This window comes from Atractosteus spatula (assembly GCF_055471065.1).
Source record: "Atractosteus spatula isolate fAtrSpa1 chromosome 10 unlocalized genomic scaffold, fAtrSpa1.hap1 SUPER_10_unloc_7, whole genome shotgun sequence".
NCBI classification, from domain to species: Eukaryota; Metazoa; Chordata; class Actinopteri; order Semionotiformes; family Lepisosteidae; genus Atractosteus; species Atractosteus spatula.
The window spans coordinates 67,879-92,851 of NW_028296627.1; the positions used below are offsets into that span (position 1 = coordinate 67,879).

Below are 24,973 nucleotides of genomic sequence, written 5' to 3' on the forward strand. Positions count from 1 at the left end.
CACAGCCTTTAAAAGAGAAAAAAAACAAGGTAAGTCTGTGGTGTAATCAACTAGGTCTTGCAAACATACTTAACCTCTTCCAGCTACCAACATTACAAATGCTGTTTACACATTAGATGGTTATTTTTGGCTTCTGATATTATGGTGGATAAAGAGCCCTGGAATCTTTGTAGAAGGACAAAAGATGGAAAGAAAGGGCAGTGTAACCATGGCCAAGAGAAGGGAAATGTTGGAGAGATCTTTTTTCATTCACTTTTTATCATTGTTTTTCCAGCCCAACAAAGATCAACATATATGAGCAGGCGTCCTGTGCCAAATCCAATCTGCCTTCCTTCCAAGCATAAAGGAATGTGAGTGAATTAAATATTGACATATGAAAATACACAAAAATATGCAATCACACTGTAGTGTGCTCTCTGAAGGCACCAGTTCTGTAGGGTTTGGGCATTTACTGGGACAATTATTAATTGTAGCAGTAAATCACAAAATTGATTCTTTTGATGGCTTTAGAATCCAACCATGCGACATAACTCGAACAACGCACACACACAGGTACTAATACACGAGGATACATTTATTAATACATAGAATATGCATATAAACCTAACAGATCTTATCGAGAGGGTTATCAGAATACAAAAGGTATATATTCAGTCAGATACAAAGTGTTACACATATCAAAAGGACATACGTTCAATATATCATTCATTTAGACCGTTTCGTAAATGAACTTGGTTATAACTTCTATATTAGATTCTCAAAACAAGTACATAACTCTTAGGAATTAAAGTGATATCAACTGGTTGGGATAACAATTGAATTCTCTAGCTGTAATGCAGTGAAGTTGAATACTCATCCAATCTCTGGGGATTCAGATCTCCTGCAGACTCAAAGAAACAGTTGCAGGCTGTTGCTGTCCAATCCGCGCTCTCTGGCTCGGTGCCAGGCTGTGCTGTGCGGCTTGTGACGGTGTGGTGCTGATGCTCACTGACCGGCTGGTTAGTGTTGGCTTTAACTAGCAAAGTTTGCGCACAGGAGAAAAGATGACTGTGGGTCCCAGCAAGTCAGGAAAAAGACCGGTTCGTTCCTGATGAAGCGCTAGTTCTGAATAGTGATTCAGCTGTCCACAGTTCCGACCTGTTCACGAGGCCTGCTGCTGGTGCTAACCTCGGGTGGATCCTCTGGTTACTCTCTGGCAACCTCCGCTCTAGACTCTTAGAACAAAGGAAAGTTCTGGCACTCGGACACACTGGCCGTTCCGTGGTTGTCCGGGCTGAGTCTCAAGATGGTCAGGAGGTGCGCTGTGAGAATGTCCTGCCCTTGGGAGCCTTCTGCTCCTGGGCCGTCCTGCCCTGGAATTCTCCTTTGAATTCCCTTTAGAAAAGTCCACAGAATTCTCCTGAATCTTACTACAGGCTCTCTGTGTTGCCTGTTTTTACCTGGAGGAACTCCAGCTCGTTGATTGGCTGAACGTTCCATGGGCATCAGAGTCCCACGTGGGTTACTTGGCCCTACCAGTCCCTGATTGGTTGATCAAGGTGAGATATGAGTCATTTACTCCTGACACCTAGGAATGCAGTCCATCTGGCACTCCCTAGACAGATAGGCGCCAATGGATGACCATTGATCATGATAGCCAGGCTTAGCTAAGTGCATCCCCCTTTGGGAGCTGTCCCTTATCAAAGGAAACCTTAAATCAGCCTGCATGAATAGTTTCTCTGTGGCTGCACCACAGAGATGAACAGAGATGGGGCCTCATTTGGGAAGGCTCAGAACACTTAATTCTTTCTTATTAATAAGCCTCGCCGCTACAACACATATGCAGTTTGAGCAAACATAAGACAATAACCAAGTACCACAAACTACCAGGCATCTAGTATCATTAGCAGTTCAGGTGGGGAGCTGCGTCACCATGTGTAGGCTGCAAAGGAACAAGTAATAGGTCTATTCCATGCTTAAAAGAAAAGAAAGAAAACACAACATTTCAGCCGTGGAGCCCTCACACCTGAAGAAGGCTCCACGGCTGAAACGTTGTGTTTTCTTTCTTCTCTTTTCATCTAGTGTCATTAGCCTTTTAACAGTTCCTGTCAAAATAAAATAGAAATGGAAAACATTCTAGAGAGAGTTTGAAATACCAAGGTACAATTTAAAACATATCTCTTCCACTACAACCACAATATTTTGGAGAGATCGTTGAACCTCACTGTTCTGACATGTCCGTTAGCCTACGTCCTGCTTCAGCAATGAATGTGGCGGGGCATATTCTGAGGGAGATGAGGTCAATCAGGTGGCAGGAAAACCACGCTATGCTTTTTGCTTTTTTTGAGATCCTGAAAAGGACAGAGGGGCCATGTATATGTGTGCAGCTGGATATGTAATTGCAGGTGGTGTAGCAAATTCTGCTGAAGCCCCACTGCCTGGTGTGGACGGTAGCTGTGCATGTTGCAGCAGAATTGTGCATGTGAGATCAAGGGGGCATGTCATGTGTTTCAGCACTTCACTCCCTTCAGTAGCACATGATTCCCTGAGTTCTTTGGATGACCTGTGGACCGATCTTTCACGATGAAGAATTCCTTAAGAAGAATAGATCTCAGCCCACCATCCCAATGCCTCCGTCTCAAAACACCAACCTCCCACTGCACTTAGTCTGCAAGGCAGTCCTTTCAAGTGTGATGACGACGCTGGGACCTTCGTTGCCTATTGTACGAGCTGAACTTTTGTGCTCATCAATTCAACGCTCTTTCCATCAACTCATCTTGTCTTTTGACGCTTCGTGTTTTGCGCTCCTTTGACTATCGGCATATCGGGTGACTGCAAACACTGAAGTTCTTGCTTACGGAGTGTGGAACATTGTTTTCAAGTGATCGCTGTTCTGTCATGTTGACGCCGAGTGAATCTTTCTTTGGCAACATGGGCAGGCCGACAGCAGCGCGAGCGAAAGTAATGGCAAATTTCTTGACTTATTTCTGAATGTGAATGTTCTTTAGGAAAGGGATGCGGCGTTGCTTCTCGCCCGTGTAAAGGTCACGCATTCCAGACGTGGTTATGAGTGAACAGTTGGCACAAGAGTCTGAAAAGAGCAAGAGAGGAAGCAACCCTGCCCCATGTGAGGAACAAACTCACGACCTTCAGATTATGAGATTGACACACTACCTACTACGCCAATGAGGCCGGCTGCAGTGCATGTGTCGGAAAGTTTGCCTCACGTGAATTTCAGTCACCTATACACTAATCTTGCGATGCCCTCTGCTGGATGTTGCATTTGCCTTTTGATCTCACCGATACTTTTTTGGTCTGTTTCTGTTGCGAGTCCGTCTTTCAGATCTCACCTAGCACAAGTCTCTCTGGCTGAAGTGGCCTCTCTGCTTCAGCATCGTGCCCTCACTCAGCCATTAAAAATGTCACTCGGACTTCTGACATGCTGACATGAAATGTCAAGAGAGAGTGGCGGAGACGCTTAAGCCAGAGAGAAGATGAAAAGGGGGCGTGGCTGCGAAATGCTTGACAGCTGCACGATGCTCTCCATGAAAGGCATGACCACAGGCTAAAAGACACCTTTCAGCACATCAAGCTCTAAGCACACACCTAGAGAACGCAGGAATTGATGCTGCTACTTCCCACATGCAAGGCAAGCGCTGTACCATACAAGCCAAACCCGCTTGCTGGGGCTTATGCCTCGGCGTCACCTAGTGCCACTTGTTCCCCTCTTACCAGGCAAAGTTCACTGCCCTTCGTCTGCAAGGCAGCCGTGTAATTGCGGCTTTCTTGACTTATTGATGAAGGTCTGACTGGACGAGCGAATGACGCCTCTCCCCCATCCTCAAGCTCACTGACAGATTGAAATAGCCAATGTTGCCGTGGCTCGTTGGTCTAGTGGTATGATTCTCGCTTAGGGTGCGAGAGGTCCCGGGTTCGACTCCCGGACGAGCCCTCGTGTGCTCTTTTCCTCCTCTTCCACAAGACTGGGAACTGATATCCACATCACTTCGCAGCGTCTGCTTATGGCAAACGATGGAATGTGACTAATGACTGAACGAGCCTGGCGAATTCTCATCACGTGGCACAATGAGAGCGTGCAGTCAGCTCTCCAAGGCGGCAACCTCATTGCTCGTTCAAAAGAACACGTACTGAAAACTCATCACCACTATGTCGTAGATGAGCACCGCGATCGCTTGTTGTCATGCGTCCTTACTTGGGAAATGCAAAAGCAAAAACTGCCCTCTCTCAGCCACCGAAACGTGTGCGGCTCGCCTTGCGCTCTCTGCGCCTCGCATATTTGTGGAGCTGTCTGCTCTTCTTTCTGTTGAAGTACTCAAGTTACGGGGCGTCCTGCAGCCTATGATGTTCTCACTGAGAGCTTTCAAGATTTGAAGGAAAACTACGAGCTTGATGGCTCAAGTCGAACAAATGTGATTGTTAAGCAATCGATGATCAAAAGCACGTCTTCTAACAATTTGTGAGAGTATTATCAGCACTGTTTTCACTCGGATATACTTCTCACTTGCTAAGCTGACAAACTGGACGAGAAAATGCTGGAGACGCACTCAGTGCAGACTGAGGTTGGGAAGGAGGTGTGGCCCTTCAACGCTTGACAACTGAAGGACATTCTCTCCACAACGGAGGAGCACCTATCAGAAGTCGCAGAGGCTAAATTAGAGCACCGGGCTCCCAGAGCTCCAAACTCAGACCTGGAGGATGCGGGAATCGATCCCGCTATCTCTCGCATGCGAAGCGAGCGCTCTACCATTTGAGCTAATCCCCCGCGCTTCATGCTTCTCGGCATCATGTCTTAACGCCTCTGCCCCTCTTGCCAGGCACCGCCCACTGCCCTTGGTCTGCAAGGCAGTCCTTTCAAGTGCGATGACGACGCTGGGACCTTCGTTGCCTATTGTACGAGCTGAACTTTTGTGCTCATCAATTCAACCCTCTTTCCATCAACTCATCTTGTCTTTTGACGCTTCGTGTTTTGCGCTCCTTTGACTATCGGCATATCGGGTGACTGCAAACACTGAAGTTCTTGCTTACGGAGTGTGGAACATTGTTTTCAAGTGATTGCTGTTCTGTCATGTTGACGCCGAGTGAATCAGTGTTCTGATGTGTGACAGTGACAGTGAAGCTCTGCTCTGTGTGCTTTAGGAGAGCTGATGTCCTCTGTGAAAGAAGAGGCCCCAGAGTACTATGACGATGCTGTAACTATACCTCAGAGTCCAGATGCCTTGTCAGGTGGGTTATTTCAGTCCAGTCCCAAAGAGAAACCTTGTACCAATCCCAGAAACTCTGAGTCTCTCTCCTCTATGTACTGCAGACCACATCACACTGAGTCTGTTTATTCTGCTGCCAGTGTCCAGCTCCTCTTCAAATATTTCACAAGGATACAAAGCATTGCCTTCTCTGTTCTGATACAGGCTGCACTGTTGTCAGTCACCATCTCAATTTAAAAAAATGGAATGGGTTTGAAATGTATTATATAATCAGGTTGCCTGATCCCCTGTATTTTAAATCTGATGTGTAACAGTAAAACTGTCTCTGTGTGCTTCAGGAGAGCTGATGACTTCTGTGAAAGAAGAGGCTCCAGAGTACTATGATGATGCTGTAACTGTGCCCCAGAGCCCAGACACAGTGTCAGGTGAGTTATCATAAATAAGACTTGGTAGTACACTCTGTACCAGCCTGCATTAGCCTTTGTCATTAGAAATAAACACTACCTGGAAGAGAAATAGTCTCTGACAAGCCAGTATGTGTCAGAATGACAGCGAGATTACTGACCTGCTCTTCTGTTCACAGGGAGACTCCTCTCTGATGCGGCACCTTCTGGATACAGTGTGGATGACAGTGAGGGAGACCCCACTTTAGGTAAAGGGGACTACAGCCAGGGATCTCGGTGTGAGTGAGGTAGTTCAGGGATGAAGAAGATGATCCCCAGTAATCAATCGCTGTGCCAATCTCATCCAAGACAAGAGGGCACCAGGTCTAAGTGGTGGCTCAAATTGTGCTGTGTCCTGCATGGATCAATAGTAGCTAATACAGAGTCCTGATTGCATACCTCAGATGTCAGATCTAAGTGGGGAATTGATTCTGTTTTTTTATGTTCTGCTAGAGTATCTATTGGCTTGCCTTTATCAGCTGTGTTGGAAAGATAATCTGTGCTTCGTCTCAGGAAAAAATCATCAGTACTGTCATTTTATTCTGTGCGTATGGCCGTTATTTAAAGTATATAAAAATCACGAGTTCATAGATTTCTCCAAATATCAACGACACCTTGTAAACCTGTGATAAGAATTCCTTCAATCCAATAGTTTCACTCCAGGGAAAAGGCAGGGAAACATAGAGAATTCTTATTTAAAGACAACATCCGTATTGGATTGCATGTAAGCAGGCATCACTCAGAATTCCTAATATGATTCTGAATTCAGTTTTGCAGTTCTTTAGTGTTTTACTACTTTCAGAGAGTCCTTTATTGACCTTGCTGAAGCAGAGAAGCGACATAATCACAAATGTGACCAGTTTTTTTGCTGTTTCTGGTTAATAATGATTATTATTTTGTATTTTGATTAGTATTTTTCGTAGCATTCTTCTTCAGCTTTTAAGTTATTTGGTGAGCAAGAACCACTGAGAACGAATCTGAATGTGTGAGCCCATTTCAAAAAATAAAAAAAATAAGTTATATAAATCAAACCTTTTCTTCTGTAGTAATTTCATTTGATATTAAAATTAGTCCTGATTTACAATTTTTGGACATGGTTCATCTTAAATAATTTTGTAATAAGTTTCAGTTTAGGAAAATCATGCCCCAAAGCTACCAAAACTGGTAATGTTCACATAATGTGTAATGCAATAGCAGCAGTTGGGGTGGGAAACAAAAGGCATCTTTTGGTATGAATCCTAAAACTTCATAGATGGCGTTCTAGGATTTCTTGCTTCAGATAAAGCTGTCAATACAACATAGATTTCTACTCAGTCAATATCAGCAGTGTTATCACTACCAAACGCTAAATATAGATCCTGGCAATACTTCATGAGTTGTTCATTAGAAAATTGTTTATGTTTTTTTTTAACATATTTTCAATACCAGACAAAAAGTCGAAAGTTTCAATTTCATGCAACTGATGAAATCTCTCTTCGATGGAAGTTATAAGTACAGTACATCCAAAATACTGCGGAATCAATCAAATTTACATGTTTCTTGTGGATCCAGAAGATCATTTTGAGACTCAAAACATGCCTGTCTTTTCTTTTTTCGAGGACGAAGGAGTAGGAGCAGGAGTAGCAGTAATGGCAAGAACATGTTTAGAGTTCAGCACTTCTCATTTCTAATGCGGAGCCATCGACTCGGAAAGCACCAGCCCCGATAAAATAAATTGCAGAATTGCTGCCTACACGCTTTGAATTGCTGGCATTCTCTGAAAGCGTTCCTTTTTGAGGGTTCATGAAATTCCTCACATTTGAGCCAACACTAAAATATTTCATTTGGGGTCGCCTAATTCATAGTGCAAACCGAATCTACAGGGGAATGGTGTGGCACATGAAGCCGTTTGTTATTCTGTTGTGAGGTGTGAGGGGCGGAATGCAAATCGAGTTGGTGAATAGAAAATGAAACAGGAGTCACTTCTTGAGCTACAAATTCCAAAAAGTATGAAAACCTGTGCATTTTAACAGTGCAGAATACTCACAAATTGCACTGAGTTGCTTGCTTTCTTCTGCTGCTTTTATATTTCAGTCATTCACTGTCAGCTAGCACTGGAACAATTCAAGAGAGGTAAAAACAGAAGCAGTCAGGAGTGGGGTTTGAACCCACGCCTCCATTTGGAGACCAGAACACCCAAGCCAGCTGAAAAGACACACATCCTTGAGTCTGGCGCCTTAGACCACTCGGCCACCCTGACAAGCAAAAGCAAGGTGTGTGCTGAATGCACCAGTAGTTGACTAAACTGAGATTCTTCCCTGAAATTATTTGCTTGCGAAGAGCCAAGTTGCCTTGAATGGATCTTGGAATTCAAATATACGGATGGATTGTTATTTGGTTGTGAGTTTTGAGGGGCGTATTATAAATTGAGTTGGTGAAAATGCGCTTTTTGTTAGTCTGTCGGGAGGCTGCACAAGGTGTTTAGAGGGAGAACGTCTAAAAGACAGGCTCTCTATGTTTAACATCAAGGCAGATTTATTTTTTCTCAATGGAAATGCTCATCAGCGCTTTCAGCTTTACGTAGGGAATAACATCTGCTGAGATCACTTTTGAGCCAGTGCACATGGTAATGTGCCACCAAGTACATTTAATATTGGCTGTGGTAGCGAGCTGCTTTTGTTTGTGAGGCTTTTACTTCTTCAAGCTGAATTATCGGCAGGAGTAGTTTATTAAATCTTTGCTCATAGCGCTCCATCAGAAATACCTTGTCCATGTTCAAAAGAGATCAGAGGATTTACTTCATACTTTCACATAGCATACCTTACACGAAAGATTTAAATGGGGAATTGATTGTGCTTCTTGATGTTGTTCCTGTGGTTGCCTTGGTTACAATGGTGAACATTCTTCCACGTTCTGCTAGAGTATCCACTGGGTGGGCTTTATCAATTGGCTCGGATAGGTCATCAGTGCTCCGTCTCCAGAAAAATAATCAGCACTGTCTTTTTTCTGTGTGCATGACCGTCTTTTAAAACATATAAAATCACGAGTTCATTGATTTCTCCAAATAACAACAATACATTTTAACCCAGCGGTTAGCATTCCTCCAATCCAATAGTTTTACTCCAAGTAAAAAGCAGCGCAATATATAGAGAGATGATATTCAAAGATTTCAATGTTCTTATTGGATTGCCTGTATGCAGATATCGCTCAGAATTGCTAATATGATTTTAATTCAGTTTTTCTCTACTACTTTCAGAGTTTTTTATTGACCTTGCTGAAGCAGAGAAGTGACATAATCACAAATGCGACCAGTTGTGCAGCTGTTTCTGGTTAATAATGATTAATGCGAAAAAAAAACAGCTCCTTGCATTCAGAGCAAGAGCAACCAACATGCTCACTTGTTGAGTTGGGTATTTTCCAAGCTACTGTTCCTTAGCTGTAAAGTTATGTGGTGAGCAAGGACCTCTGAATCCATCAAGAAGACAGGAAAACTAATATCGCACTGCCGTCTTGTGTACAAAATATTTGTTCAGCTCTAACGTCTGTGTGCGTTGACAAGGCATCTCAAAAGGATGTATTAAATAAGAAAATGATCCTTTATGATACCATTCCTGTGGTTGGAGCGTTGTTTCGCCCTTTTACATTCTACAATTTTTACAGACAAGGTTTTATCACTGGAGTTGTACAGAACAAGTGTGCATCAGTCCATGAAAATCATCAGTACTGCTGTTTTTTAACGCTTGCGTTAAAAGACAAAGCAAAGGATATAACCTGTAAATGTCTTCATGTCTTACAGGTTATGAAATACAATTTCTTCCTTTCTTAATAATTTCTTAGTATTGATAGATGCTTTTTTGGAATTTTAACAAAATCACAATTACAGACATTTGGGGTTAAACTGTTATTCACATACTCTAACAAAGAGAAACGTTAGTGTCTTCCAGTTTGTGAGCCCATTTCTCAAAATATAAAAAAAATAAGTTATAAATATTGAATTGTTCTATTTTGTAGGCTTGCATAGTCTTATTCATATTTCAGTTAAACATTTTCTTCTGTAGTAATTTCATTTGATATTATATTAATCCTGATTTACAATTTTTGGACATGGTTCATCTTAAATAATTTTGTAATTAGTTTCAGTTTTGGAAAATCGCACCCAGAAGCTACCAAAACTGGTAATGTTCATGTAATGTGTAATGCAATAGCAGTATTTTGGGTGAGAAAACAAAAGGCATTTCTTGGTATGGATCCCAACACTTCATAAGCGGCGTTCAAGGACTTCTCGCTTCGGATAAAGCTGTCAATACATCATAGATTTTTACTCAATCAATATCAGCAGTGTTATCGCTACCGAACGCTAAATATAGATCCTGGCAATACTTCGTGAGATCTTTGTAAGAAAATCCAAAATACTACAGAAGCAATCAAAGGTATACGTTTCTTTTGGATCGAGAGGAGGATAATTATGAGACTCGAAACATGCCTGTCTTTTCTTTTTTTGAGGACAAATGGATTATTGAGGTGTAAAGATGGGTTCAAAACCAATCATCTGCTATTGCTGCTGTTTCTTTGATAGTTTCTTCAAATCCTTCAACTGATCATCGATATCGAGGAATAATATTACACAAATTGTGGTTTTCTGTTAATTGCCAATTTTATTGTAATTACATCTTTGTTTACAGATGTCTTGCATGTATCACAAGGTATAATAGTCGCTGTGCGTCCTCAGCTAAAATGTTTTAAAAAGTACGACATAAGTACAATATGCTTAACAACATTTATGGTTATATCTATATTAAAATGAAGGTAAATATACCAAGATATTAAAATACAATTTTAAAGTCCTAACCTAACAATGCTTGTGAAGTTTTCCAATAAATCCGAACTGTAATTTTGAATTATTATTGCTGAGAATGCAAAGAGAGTACAAATATCAAATTCAATGAGTGAAAATACAAAAGTAGTTCACTAAACTGAGTTTCTTCCCTGAAATGATTTGCTTGCGAAACACTAAGCAGCTTTGAACGGATCGCGGGAATCAGATATAAGATGGGTTAAGAGTGTGCTTTCCAACTTTTGAGTAACATTTTTCTTTGATAGGGCGGAGTTGTCTTCACAATCTGGGTTAAATCAAAAGGAGTGACGTCAGTACAAAACAGCTTTCCTTCTTGGGGAACAACGGTTGTGTTCCATATTTCTAACTATTTTGGTTTCGAGATCTCAATTTAGTGTGAAACATAAAAGCCAGCCGGCTAAATGGTCTTTCAACTAATCGCCCGTGCAGGGATCAAACCCCAGCTGCTGGTACGAGTAGCGTAAGGCTCTGCAACATGCAGACGAGGAACTAATCTCTGCTTCTTCATTATATACACAGTGAGCTATATTTGCAAGCCTACTGCCCCCTACGGGCTCTGTATTTCATTGCGGTACAAGACCGGTCGTGGAGACTTCTCGGTCTCGGTGAAAGTGATACACTCCGTAAAATTTCAAGACATTCATTTGTTTTTAAAGGAAAATCACCAACAGCGGCCGAGATCTATTGGAGGTTTTTTTTTTCATTCTATACTGCGATTTCTGAAGGGTACCCTGTGAAAATACGAGTTTTGACGAGAAGGGATAGACATATATGGTCAGCAGGCTTGGGGAATTGGACCTTATGGTGAAGGCTGCGGGCTCAGCAGCAGCAGACCCTGATCAGTATCGGTTGACTCCGATATTTACCTTAGTGTCGATATACTAAGATGTTTTGGTAACGAGGAAGGAGGGACAAAGCAATTTGGCAGAATGTGTGCTATTTTGTTGACTATAAATCCCCACATGCTGTGTTCAGAGGGTCATTATTAAAAAAAACGTAACAGTAAAATCTCTTGTACTTCACGATTATGAGTGCCTGTTACATTGTGTCTCACACCTCAGTGTCAGAATTGTGAGACGATTTTGTAATCAGCAGAAATTGCATTCACCTTTTCCCAATGCATTCTCACATGCCATTTTCTCCCATGCCATGTTCAGAGGGTCATATTTTTAAAATGGTACAGTAAAATGTCCTGAAGTTCAGGATTGTGACAGTCTGTTATATTGTGTCTCACACCTTGATGTCAGAAATATGAGACAATTTTAAAATCAGGAGGGAGGGCCCTAGCAATATAACAAACATTGCATTTACCATTTGACAATGTATTCTCTCATGCCATGTTCAGAGGGTCGTATTTAAAAAACGGTACAGTACAATGTCCTGAAGTTCAGGATTTTGATAGTCTTTTCCATTGTCTCTCACTCATCTGTGTCAGAATTTTTAGACATTTTTATAACCAGGAGGTAGGTTCACAGCAATAAGCAGAAAGTGTGATCACCCTCTGCTCATCCTCAGTTAACCATATATTCTCATATGCCATGTTCTAAATATCCCATTTAAAACTGCTATATTAAAATTTCTTGCAAAATCCAAGAGTTTGAGACTTTTTATGACCAGAAGGCAAGGTCGTGGAAAATATGCAGAAAGTGCCAGTGAACTTATGTTTTGCCTTTGTCTTATTTACTCGTTGTATAACATGCCAGATTGTATTATTGTGAGTTGTGTTTCTGAAATGTGTTTCATACAAAAATGCAATTTGGACAGTCTCTACTTACATATTCCCCTTTACTGAGGATATGTACAGTAATACATCCGGATAAGTATTTTTAAAAATGACTGTAGAGAGCCATCTACAGGCGAAAGGCGGCATGACATCACAACAGCAGCATTTAAGATGGAACGAAAAACGCGAAGAAGCTGGCGAATAAGAAGCCAACTTCAGCCTCGTTAATGCAATAGCATTAGGTGAGGTGAGGTGGGAAAAAAAGCAAATTTTATGCTTCAAATTCAATACATTTTATTTATTATGAATGTGCCGGAAATTTTTCAGTACTTTAGAGGGTTCTGCCATTTTAGATGTTATGCTGTTCCTGTCTGATTTATCAAATGTGTCATTTAAATCTCCCGTCATTTCTATATCAGTCTGAAGGCCTTGAAGTAAAGATTGCAATTCATCCAAAAATGCAATTCATCCAAAAAAAGTTTCCCACTGGTGATACATACAAGGAAATGAATGTACATTATCCCCCAAAATCAACAAATTTAAAATCAAATACCTCCCTCATCTGCAGGTGGAGAGAATAATGTCAGAATAAATACAGGTTTAAAAGTCAAGAGCATTGATAGTCCTATTTGAAAATGACACTAAAATGCTCACAATATATTAAAAAGCTCTGTAAAATAATAAAAAATAAAACAAGGTAAAAATAAATAATACACAGTTATAAAGCTCAGGAATTATCAATGGGAAGTTACAATGGGTTGATATGATTTAAAAAATAAAATGTTTGAAAAAAATCCACTTACAATATGCTAAAAATGGCAAGAATACTTAAAACAGGTGTGTAAAATTAAAAAATAAATAAAACAAGTTAAAAATAAATACTAAATGGTTTTAAAATTCAGGAATGTGATTGGTCAGATGCTTACGATGAGTGTTGCTGGTGTTTCGTGTGATTTACCGAAATGAAAAAAATATTCAATTTAAAAAACGGCAAGAGCTCGTATGAAAAAAAAGTTCTTCAGTATCTTTGTTGTAACAGCTGCACCAGAACTAGTGTATTCATATACATCAGAAAAGTAGCTGAACTTGACTGATTTATATTCAGTTATATGCATTGGGGACGAAAAGGAGACTTACAGTGCCTTGCGAAAGTATTCGGCCCCTTTGAACTTTTCAACCTTTTGCCACATTTCAGGCTTCAAACATAAAGATATAAATTTTTTATTTTATGTGAAGAATCACCAACAAGTGGGACACAATTGTGAAGTGGAACGAAATCTATTGGATTTTTGAAACTTTTTTAACTAATAAAAAAATGAAAAGTGGGGCGTGCAAAATTATTCGGCCCCCTTGCGTTAATACTTTGTAGAGCCACCTTTTGCTGCGATTACAGCTGCAAGTTGCTTGGGGTATGTCTCTATCAGTTTTGCACATCGAGAGACTGAAATTCTTGCCCATTCTTCCTTGCAAAACAGCTCGAGCTCAGTGAGGTTGGATGGAGAGCGTTTGTGAACAGCAGTTTTCAGCTCTTTCCACAGATTCTCGATTGGATTCAGGTCTGGACTTTGACTTGGCCATTCAAACACCTGGATACGTTTATTTGTGAACCATTCCTTTGTAGATTTTGCTGTATGTTTGGGATCATTGTCTTGTTGGAAGATAAATCTCCGTCCCAGTCTCAGGTCTTTTGCAGACTCCAACAGGTTTTCATCCAGAATGGTCCTGTATTTGGCTGCATCCATCTTCCCCTCAATTGTAACCATCTTCCCTGTCCCTGCTGAAGAAAAGCAGGCCCAAACCATGATGCTGCCACCACCATGTTTGACAGTGGGGATGGTGTGTTGAGGGTGATGAGCTGTGTTGCTTTTACGCCAAACATATCGTTTTGCATTGTGGCCAAAAAGTTCGATTTTGGTTTCATCTGACCAGAGCACCTTCTTCCACATGTTTGGGGTGTCTCCCAGGTGGCTTGTGGCAAACTTTAGACGAGACTTTTTATGGATATCTTTGAGAAATGGCTTTCTTCTTGCCACTCTTCCATAAAGGCCAGATTTGTGCAGTGTAAGACTGATTGTTGTCCTATGGACAGACTCTCCCACCTCAGCTGTAGTTCTCTGCAGTTCATCCAGAGTGATCATGGGCCTCTTGGCTGCATCTCTGATCAGTCTTCTCCTTGTCTGAGCTGAAAGTTTAGAGGGACGGCCAGGTCTTGGTAGATTTGCAGTGGTCTGATACTCCTTCCATTTCAAGATGGTCGCTTGCACAGTGCTCCTTGGGATGTTTGAAGCTTGGGAAATCTTTTTGTATCCAAATCCGGCTTTAAACTTCTCCACAACAGTATTACGGACCTGCCTGGTGTGTTCCTTGGTCTTCATGATGCTCTCTGCGCTTTCAACAGAACCTTGAGACTATCACAGAGCAGGTGCATTTATACAGAGACTTGATTACACACAGGTGGATTCTATTTATCACCATCAGTCATTTAGGACAACATTGGATCATTCAGAGATCCTCGCTGAACTTCTGGAGTGAGTTTGCTGCACTGAAAGTAAAGGGGCCGAATAATTTTGCACGCCCCGCTTTTCATTTTTTTATTAGTTAAAAAAGTTTCAAAAATCCAATAGATTTCGTTCCACTTCACAATTGTGTCCCACTTGTTGGTGATTCTTCACATAAAATAAAAAATTTATATCTTTATGTTTGAAGCCTGAAATGTGGCAAAAGGTTGAAAAGTTCAAGGGGGCCGAATACTTTCGCAAGGCACTGTACATGGATTTTATTAGGTTTTAGGAATCAGAAAATTTATTTGTACGTTTATGCCTACGAGCAGAAATAACTTCCTGCTTTCAGCGCTTTTATTGTTTCTGCTTGTAACCTCGAACAGAGAAACCCGGTACTGACTCACAGAAACGCCCCGGAGTTTCTGTGTTTCTGGGATTTAAGAGGGATGTACTGTATGAAGACAGTAAAGGGAGTTTTTTTTCCCGCTGTAGAGTATGAAGGCGGTGTGACGAGTCTGGAGGGTGGAGACGCGCATTCCGCACGGGGAGCGCAGAACAACGAGTTTCCCCTGCAGCTCACCGAGTCCTGTCCTATATAACCGCTGAGCCTGGGACACACTGAATCTCTAACCAGCGTTGGCGATGTAAAGGGTTAAACCCAGAAGTCGAGAGTGGAGTTTTTGTATAAGTGTAAGATTAAGGGAATAGGGTTTTGGGGAGTTTGGTGCACAGAAGAGGTTTCGGTTTAGGTTTAGTTTGCTTTTGACACATTTGTAACGGCCATGGCGGCCTGTAGATTCGGCATGCGCCGTTACTTTTGCGCACGTTTGGTGAATAAGGGTGGTGAGGGTTCGGCTCACTCGGGTGATATTTCACGGTTGGACTTTTTAAGGAAGGTGTTACAGAAAGGATTAAGGCATTAGATGTCAAATGCTTAATCACTTTTCTGAAGGGAATTGGTTTTGACATTAGTTTCAATCGGCGAAGTTACTGGAAGAATTTTGGATGAAAATAGAGGAGAAAAAAAGATGTGGGCCTAATTAGAATGTTTGAATGGCAGAAGCTGATGGATCTTTCTAATGTGGTGTGAGCCTGGTCAGTACCTGGAGGGGAGACCTCCTGGGAAAAACCAAGGTTGCTGCTGGAAGAGGTGTTAGTGGTGCCAGCAGGGGGCGCTCACCCTGTGGTCTGTGTGGGTCCTAATGCCCCAGTATAGTGACGGGGACACTATACTGTAAACAGGCGCCGTCCTTCGGATGAGACGTAAAACCGAGGTCCTGACTCTCTGGGGTCATTAAAAATCCCAGGGCGTTTCTCGAAAAGAGTAGGGGTGTAACCCCGGCATCCTGACCAAATTTCCCATTGGCCCTTACCAATGATGGCCTCCTAATAATCCCCCTCTATGAATTGGCTACATTACTCTGCTCTCCTCCCCACTGAGAGCTGATGTGTGGTGAGCGTTCTGGCGCACTATTGCTGCTGTCGCATCATCCAGGTGGATGCTGCACATTGGTGGTGGTGGAGGGGAGTCCCTATTACCTGTAAAGTGCTTTGAGTGGAGTGTCCAGAAAAGCGCTATATAAGTGTAAGCAATTATTATTGATTAATAGGACTGTGATTGTTCGCATGTTTAATGAGATGGTGATGAAGGAAGATGTTGTGACATGGTTGTCTAAGTATTGTTTAGTGAAAGGTGAGCTTCAGAAAGTCTTGGATGATGATGGCATCTGGAACTGTTCATGGAGAGTACCTGTTTCATTGCATGAAGACAAAAAATGGTTATGGTGGATTTAAACACATTCCTTCTTTGATTGGATTATGTGAAAATAGAGGCCTTGTGTTCTACCAAGGGCAGCCAAAACCGTGCAGGAGATGTGGGGAGCTGGGTCACTTTGTGGATGCCTGTACAAAGGTGGTGTGTGGTAAGTGCAAGGAAACTGGACATGCATATACTGAATGTACAAGCGTGAGGAAATGTAATCTCTGTGAGTGTGAAGGTCATGTGTTTAAAGACTGTCCAAATTCCTTTGCAAATAGAACAAAACTGGTAAGACCGATGCAAAAACAGGAAGAGTTTGAAGAGGTATTTAGGGCTGGAGCAGTGGTTCTGGATCAGGAACTGGATGTGGTTGACGTTGAAGAAAGTGGTGAAAAAGAGAGCGAGGGTTCAGAATGGAGTGAAGGAGATGAGGCTGAGGTAGAAGAGAATGATAATGTTGCAAAAAGTGAGGTGGAATCTGATTTGATTGGTAGCATCTCTTCCAATAGCCTGCCACCTGTGGAGACTGAAAGTGCTCAAATGAAATGTACAGAACAGTGGGTGCAGTCTAAAAGAGACATTGGATTTAGAAAATGATTTAACTCCGAGCAGAGTGAGGGAAGATCATTTTCCAAGTCCTCAGGTAGGTTCTCCCATGGGTTTAGATGTCTCCAATATATGTGATCTTACTGACCAAGCTTCAGAACCAGAGACTCAAGGATGGCAGGTGGAGAAATATCCTATGGATTGTGGGGGTGGTGGAGGAGGAGACAATTAAAGCAAAAGTGGGGGGGGGAGGCCTGTATAGTAGGTGTCTATACACTTGAATGATTGTAGCCAGATCTTTTAGTCTCCCCTGGTCCTACTTTAAGTGTGGCTCTTAATATTGTGTCCATAAATGTGAGAAGCATTCGCTCCAAGTTAAGGGCAAGGACTATATTATCATTTGTGAGGAAGGTAACTGCTGATATTGTGTTGTTACAGGAGTGTGGGTTACCCTTTAAAAACTGCTATAAGGATATGGAAGAACTGTGGACATTGGGCCGATCAACCTGGTGTGGGTCCAAAGAAAATAAATCTGATGGTATAGCTGTTCTAATTAAAAATAAGATGGTAGAGGTACGACAGCACCTTGTAATGAAACCAGGGAGAGCACTGGTGGTATATCTGGGTTTCATGAATGTCTAATTTAAACGCTTAAATATATATTGTCTGAGTTGCTCACATGACAGATATGTCCTAATTCAGGAACTGAGTATATTTATTGGGATGGGATTTTAATTCTCTTTTAGAAAGAGAAGGCAGAATAACGGGCGAGAGACAGGTCCAATTTGATAAATCATCAATATTATTGCAAACATTATGTAAAGATTTTAAACTGAAAGATGGCTTCAAACTTCATAGTCAGGGGAGGGCAGGTTTCACATGCCACAAGTCTAATGGGACCCAAGGCTCACGCATTTTGTTTTGGTACTTGATTTTACTTGCATGACCGCAGGCCTAACCCCTGTTTTTTTTTTTCTCTGACCATTGTCTACTGTCATTTACAATTTCTATTCCAACAGCTGTTACTGTGGAGAAGGGTGTGTGGAAGCTCGATATTTTGCTTCTGGAAGGTGAGGTAGTGACGCACAGGTTCAGGGAAAGATATAAGGAATGGCGGTCTTTGTATGACCTGTTTGGCACAAGAGCACAGTGGCTGACCCTGCGCTCTGACCCCCAGCTTCTCTCCCTGTCTGTGTGTCTCATGGAGTTAGAAAGACTACAAGCTGTGCAAACTTCCAAATCTGTAACATCATTTCAAGGGTGTATGATAGATCATTCACAAGATCAAATGGCTGTTTATTATTGTAAGAACTGTAGTTCACTATTGTTCTTTTGACTCTTGAGCTTGCATTATACAGCCGTTGAGTGCATTTTAAACCTAAGAGATATCCAACTGATTCAACCTGTCTGATGAATGTTAAATGGGTTGTGACTTTTGGCAAAGTTTTTTGCAACATTATTTGTTTCATGAATACCATTCATCTCTATAACAACTTTCCTGTACCCTGAACATATGTTTTAAATTGCTTGATCCCATTTGGTGCAACCTTTGCGTTGTACTTGTAATGTGTTGTTTGCATTAGGAGTGTGTTTAATAAGCAGAAAAGAAGCCCGTTTCTTCTATTGCTTCTGATCTTATACAGTGGTCAGAATCTCTCATCCAAAAGCTGATGAGTAGGAGGGGGGGAAATTAGTGCAGATGCACAATCCATAAAAAAACATTAAAGAGCATAAAGGTTTTCATCACATGGACTTGTTTGACTGTTTAGGATTAATGTTTTGGTGGCAGATCAATTAAAGGACAACAACCAGAAACACTGGTTCTCACACTGAATGCATTCTCCTTCAATAATCTTTTTTACCAACAGGTGAGTGGAGTTGCCATGGGCACCAGAATGGGACCCAGCTATGCCAATATCTTTGTTGGCTGGGTAGAAGAACGTTTCTTAGCTTGCTACACTGGCTATGTCCCTGACCTCTTCAAGCGATATATTGATGACTGCGTCAGTGCCGCCACATGCTCCAACGATCAGCTTAAGTGCTTCCTGCACCATTTCACCAACTTCCACCTGTCCCTCAAATATATGGTTAACATATCTTCCACTACTCTTCCGTTTCTGGACATCAACTTCTCCATCAACTACCCCAGACTCTCCACTTCTGTTTATTACAAACCCACGGTTTCATACAGCTATCTCTTGTATAGCTAATTTCACCCCAAACATACTAAAAATTCTCTCCCTTTTTCACAGTTCCTTCGGCTACAACAAATATGCAGCGACGACATCGACTTCCAGAACCAAACCCTCAAAATGTACTCCTTTTTCAACAACAGAGGATACCCCAGCAGTGTTATTGACAGGGCCCTTGCCCGAGCCAAAAACACCCCTTGGACCATCAACCCAATCAGGAACTCCCACCGTAACAACCGCATTCCTTTGGTGCTTCCCTAACACACTTCCTATCCCCAGGACTGTTAACGACAACTTTTCCATCCTACAGGATGATCCCTCCATTGGGGCCCTCTTTTCTGACTGCCCCATCATCTTATATCGTCAATCACCTAATCTGCGCAACCTTCTTGTTCACAGCTCCCTTGACCGCCCTCAGCAACCCTCCACACCAGGTACTTTCCCCTGCAACAGAGCTCGCTGTATCGCCTGCAAGTACACATCCAACACCACACTCATTCAAGGCCCCTCAGGACAATTCTGGATCACCCAGATGGCATCTTGTACCTCCAGCAACCTTATTTACTGTATCTCTTGCAGTAAATGCCCAGTTTCTCTCTATATTGGAGAAACAGGAAGGGGACTTGGAGACCGCTTCAGAGAACATGTCAGGGCTGTGAAGATTAAAGATCTCTCCAAAAACCATTGTTTCTCATTTAACCTCTGATGGCCATGACCACTCTAATCTCTCCGTCTTTGTTCTCAAAGATGGTTTTCTGAACTCATACATTAGAAAGACTACCGATACCAAACCAAACTTATCCTGCAGCTAGGATCACAACTTCCCCTTTCTCTAAACGACAGACTACTATTCTACTAAATTTTCTCCATTCATTGGAAGTTTCATTTCACACCTCTCAACACCTATTCTGACTTCACACCTCTTGATTGGCCTCTCTTTCTGTCCCCTGCTCCCGCCTCTCACCCTTCCTCCCTCCCAGCTTTTGTTCTCCCACTACATTACCTTTGCCTACTGCCTTCTCTCTCACACCTGAAGAAGGCTCCACGGCCGAAACATTGTTTTCTTTTTTTCAGCATGGAATAAACCTATTACTTGTTCCTTAACAACCGGAAACAATATCTTCGGTCTTTCCAGAGCTGTAAGTAGTCATTCCAAGTTTATTAACTTGTCTCTGTGCTTGTATGTACTCTTCAATAGCCACTGATGTTATTTACAACAGCTATTTTAAAAAAGTAAATTTGCATTCTTTGGACTTCTTTCTAAAGAATTGGCACATTTGGTGGCTCTGTGGCTAAGGATCTGCACCTGTGGCTGGAAGGTTGCTGGTTTACATCCCACGGTCGGCAGAGGAATCCTACTCCATGGGGCTCCAGAACAAGGCCCTTAACCCCAACTGTTGTTGATTGAAAGATTTTATTAAATGTGAAAAAAATCTGAATGTGAAAAAAGGTCAAAATGCTATTGAAAAAAATCAGTAATGTGAGGAAAGATGGATTGTGGGAGCCCCTTAACTACCCATGTCATGCTGTATTTCTCACTCATTCTACTGGGAGTGGTGCCGTCGCTTCTGGATAAAGTCTGTCAGTGGTCATCCCAGACGGGTCAGGTATGACTGCTCTTCGGCACAAGAGACACGTGACTTGCGAGGATCCCGACAGTGTAGACTTTCTTTCAGAGCCCGGATAGCTCAGTCGGTAGAGCATCAGACTTTTAATCTGAGGGCCCACGGTTCAAGTCCCTGTTCGGGCGGTTGTGCCTTTCTTAAGTCTATTGTGAATCTCATTCTAAATAGTCTTTTATCTTTCACTCTTCTAGCTGTACTGTGGTTATTTTAAATGTCCATTACTTGTATTTACTGTAGTGTATTTAGTGTTTCATTTCACAAACCGAAAATGTTCAATAGATCTTGTCACTCTACTCCACGTAATCATCTAAATTAAATCACAGTAGAATACAGAACACGCAGTGAGGAGCTCACACAGTGAGTACTCTTGAATACGACGAGAGGAAAGGCACACTGCACATCTGCAGAACATCACGTCCGAGTTTACAGCGACAGCAGAGGTTAGAAGCGAAGTAGTTTTTTATTACTCGCTCGCTGAACGATCTCTCAAGAAACCTCGGTTGAGATTTAACGGGTGTCTAACAATCACGTTCAAAAAGGTGACGATAAGTTTTTTTTTTTAACTAGGTAGCCTTAATGGCAACACAGTGTGAGTAATCTTAAAGCAGCTGCAGATGGAGTAGCCGTAATGGCAACACAGTGCTTTGAGTTCGGCTTTTCTTATTTCTTCTGCAGAACCAGTGGTATCGGAATATATTGATCCGTATAAGAAGCGCTTTCGGTTTCTGATCATTTTTATTGAGCGCTGCTCTAAACTTTACATTTGCTCGGGCTAGTTTTCCCCATGAAAAAAAGACATATCCCTAATTACATGATTTCACTTTTCTTATCAACGAGTAGAAATAAAATATATACTTCATTATAAGTACCACAGGCAAGATGGCTGGTGGTCTAAGGCGTTGCGTTCAGGTCGCAGTTACCCCTGGAGACGTTTGTTAAAATCTCACTTCTAATAAAGAGGTCTTTCTCGTTAGAATAGAAACGATAGAAGCCTTAAGCAGGAAAAAAATCACAACATCTCGCATTTCACGTGTTTAATGTTAACTGTCTCAGTGGTTGCCTCGGTGATTGATGGCTCTTTTCCCTCGCAGGGTGACGGCAAACTTCTTCAGAGAGGGAGTCTCCCACGCACGGCTTTTCTTTATCAAGAGCTGAGACAACAGAAACAGACTTCAAACTGACATGAATTACTTCTTGAGCGTTTATGACTGTCTTTAAAAGCTGAGAGCAGGTGAAAAAGTGTTTGGAAATGAGGCAATGACTGCTAACAGTAAACAGAGCTGACGCTCAGCTGCAGACAAGCGCTCCTCGTTAGTATTGTAACGCTTACGGCCGACAGGTACTGTGTAAGAGCCGGCGTACCAGAGCAGGTGACGTCACCGCCCTTCCCTGTGATAGCAGGACTACAGCTAGTGGGCTGTGGAGAGATCTCTCTTTAGCTCACGGGGCTGGGTCGCTGCAGAGAGACGCGGAAGTCCCGGGTTCGAGCCCCGGACGGTGTGGGGCCGACCTGATGCGGCAAGGGCGCCCGCCTGAGCCCCCGTTGCGTTACATTGGTGTCAGAAGCGGGGTGGGATAGCCCTTCGCCGGGGACGGCGATTTAAGCGGGGGAGAGTGTAACGCTTACGGCCGACAGGTACTGTGTAAGAGCCGGCGTACCAGAGCAGGTGACGTCACCGCCCTTCCCTGTGATAGCAGGACTACAGCTACTGGGCTGTGGAGAGATCTCTCTTTAGCTCACGGGGCTGGGTCGCTGCAGAGAGACGCGGAAGTCCCGGGTTCGAGCCCCGGACGGTGTGGGGCCGACCTGATGCGGCAAGGGCGCCCGCCTGAGCCCCCGTTGCGTTACAGTATACTGCTGAGTACCCCCGCTTGTTGCGCGGTAGACCGGGGTACGTTTCTGTGACAGGGCGCTGGTTTAATTTTTTAACAACCTGACTTCACTTAAAAAGTGTGTACTGTGTACTACGTTTCGGACTAGTTAGTGCGGTAGAATATGGAGATCATCTCCAGCTTTGAGCTCAACTGCAACAAGAAGTCATACTAAATGTAGTATAGTGAGTAGAAATCGCGAGACAACAGAACGAGAGAGTAGAAGGCGGGAATATATGGTGTAAGGGCGTGATCTGTGTAGTTAACAAAATAGTTAAAATAATATAAAAACGTCTCTTTATTAAGATACACAACATTTATGGCGACGAGAGATGAGTGCTTGACGGACTCAAAGCGAGCAGAATACTGCAGATTTTTGTTCTCTTGCTGGTAGAAACGAACTTTTGAATTTTCGGACTTTTCGTTTAGCTTGCGCCATGGAAGATATGGCAGCCGCGCCGAGAAGCTTTGCTTATGCCCAGCTTTTTCTACCGCTTCTACTGAAACTCGGAGCTCCGGATTTGTATGCGGAATACAAGATATGGATGGAGTCGTACAGATTTTTTTAAATAGCCAGTGGATCTACAGAAGCTCCGGATGCCGTGAGACGTGCTACATTACTGCACTGTATCTGGGTGCCCGTGCAGCGGATTTTCGCCAACCTCCCTGTTGAAAAAGGTACATATGAACAGACTGTAGCTGCCTTAGACGCTTACTTTACACCGCAGAGAAATGTGGTTTTGGAACGGCATAAATTTAGGCAGAGAACTTCAGTTGATGCTTTTGTGACTGCACTAAGAGGACTGGCTAAATCTTGTGACTTTGGAGTATTGGAAACTGACATGTTAAGAGATCAACTTGTGGAAAAATGTGCACATAAGAGACTATAAATTGCTGCAGGAGGAAGGGCTGACTTTAGAAAGAGCTCTTACAGTCGCTAGAATTCATGAAGCAGCTCAAGCAGAATCAAGAATGCTTTCTGACCACAGTGACAAAGTGACACTGAACGGGGCGCTCGCTCAAACTTTACAAACAAAAGCCGAGCAGCAGGACGCAGTCATGCTAGAGATATACTGTAGAAGAACAGGGGACGGCTGACATTACATGTTACAGGTGCGGACTAACAATGCACAAAGCAGATGAATGCGGAGCGTGAACAGCAAAATGTGTACACTGTAAGAAAACAGGACATTATGCACACGTCTGCAGAACATCACGTCCGAGTTTAAGGACAGCAACATCAGAGATTGGAAGCTAGGGAGTTTCAGGTCTGTGTTTTTATTATAGGTTCAAGAAAGTCTGAATACCTTTGCAAGAAGTATTTCAGAATCCCACTCAAATCCAGTACGAATGCCGCATAAATCTGCATTGTACAATTAGTATACTGTTTGTCCGTTGAATCAAACACGCCTTATGAAGCATTTCTAAAACAGGAGAGATCGTTAGGGAATGCGTCTTCCTGTAAAAATAAAATGACTTCAAGGGCACTATAAGCAGAGGTGTGAAAGCCTGCTCTACAGAAGAACTATAGCCAGAGATGCCAAAGAGGTCGAGATTTCACCACGTGAGAGAAAGCATCTCAGAAAACGAAGTTGCGGTCGTTTCCACGCGTTATAAAACCACTAGGTCAAACAACAAGAGCTGAAGAGAGTAACGCGGCCGAGCGCTCTAAGGAGTTGGCTTAAACCTCCAGTCTCTTCAGGAGCATCTGTTGGATTCGCACTGCTACAGCATATCTCCTTGTTAAGTATCCCTTTTATTGTTGTTGCTGCCTCCAGGCGATGTAAACCAGATTCAGAAAAAAATAATTTGAACAACATTATTCCCATATTTGCTCGAAGGCGCGGTGGCCAAGTGGTAAGGCGTCTGTCTCGTTAACTGAAGACCGTCGGTTCAATCCCCACCCGTGCCTGTTTCATTTGTCGCCGCTTTCCTTCAGTTTCAATGTCTTCAAAGAACTCGTAATGTAGGAGTCTCAATAGTAAAAGAACATAACTGTCGCCAGTGATTACTATTCTTGCATATCCTGCCTTGTTTTTTAGTCGACAAAGCTTGTCTCTCTTCACACCCATCTTCCGAATGATCGCCTCAGCACTGGGAAGGAACGTGCGCTTGGTAAACCCCCCCCATGGTCTGATCACAAACAGATCGGGTGAGCTGTCAGTCCAGGTTGGAAGTGACGTTCGAAAGCACTAAAAATCTGACTTTGGAACGAGAAGACCGTGTTTTTTTAACGAGTAAACGATAAAATAATATACTGCCTGCAAGACTATGTCA

General features: G+C 42.5%; 4 non-coding genes across 4 annotated transcripts; 2 read left to right on the plus strand and 2 right to left on the minus strand.

The window, feature by feature from the left end:
• Positions 1–3,859: 3,859 nt before the first annotated feature.
• Positions 3,860–3,931, plus strand: trnap-agg (transfer RNA proline (anticodon AGG)). The gene has a single exon. It is a non-coding gene; the product is annotated as a tRNA-Pro (tRNA).
• A 758-nt stretch (positions 3,932–4,689) lies between these two features.
• On the minus strand, positions 4,690–4,762 carry trnaa-cgc (transfer RNA alanine (anticodon CGC)). Its single transcript has one exon. It is a non-coding gene; the product is annotated as a tRNA-Ala (tRNA).
• Positions 4,763–7,770: 3,008 nt separating this feature from the next.
• On the minus strand, positions 7,771–7,883 carry trnal-caa (transfer RNA leucine (anticodon CAA)). Its single transcript has 2 exons — positions 7,846–7,883; positions 7,771–7,816 (listed from the first exon to the last, which is right to left on the minus strand). It is a non-coding gene; the product is annotated as a tRNA-Leu (tRNA).
• A 16,653-nt stretch (positions 7,884–24,536) lies between these two features.
• Positions 24,537–24,608, plus strand: trnat-cgu (transfer RNA threonine (anticodon CGU)). Its single transcript has one exon. It is a non-coding gene; the product is annotated as a tRNA-Thr (tRNA).
• The last annotated feature ends 365 nt before the right edge of the window (positions 24,609–24,973 follow it).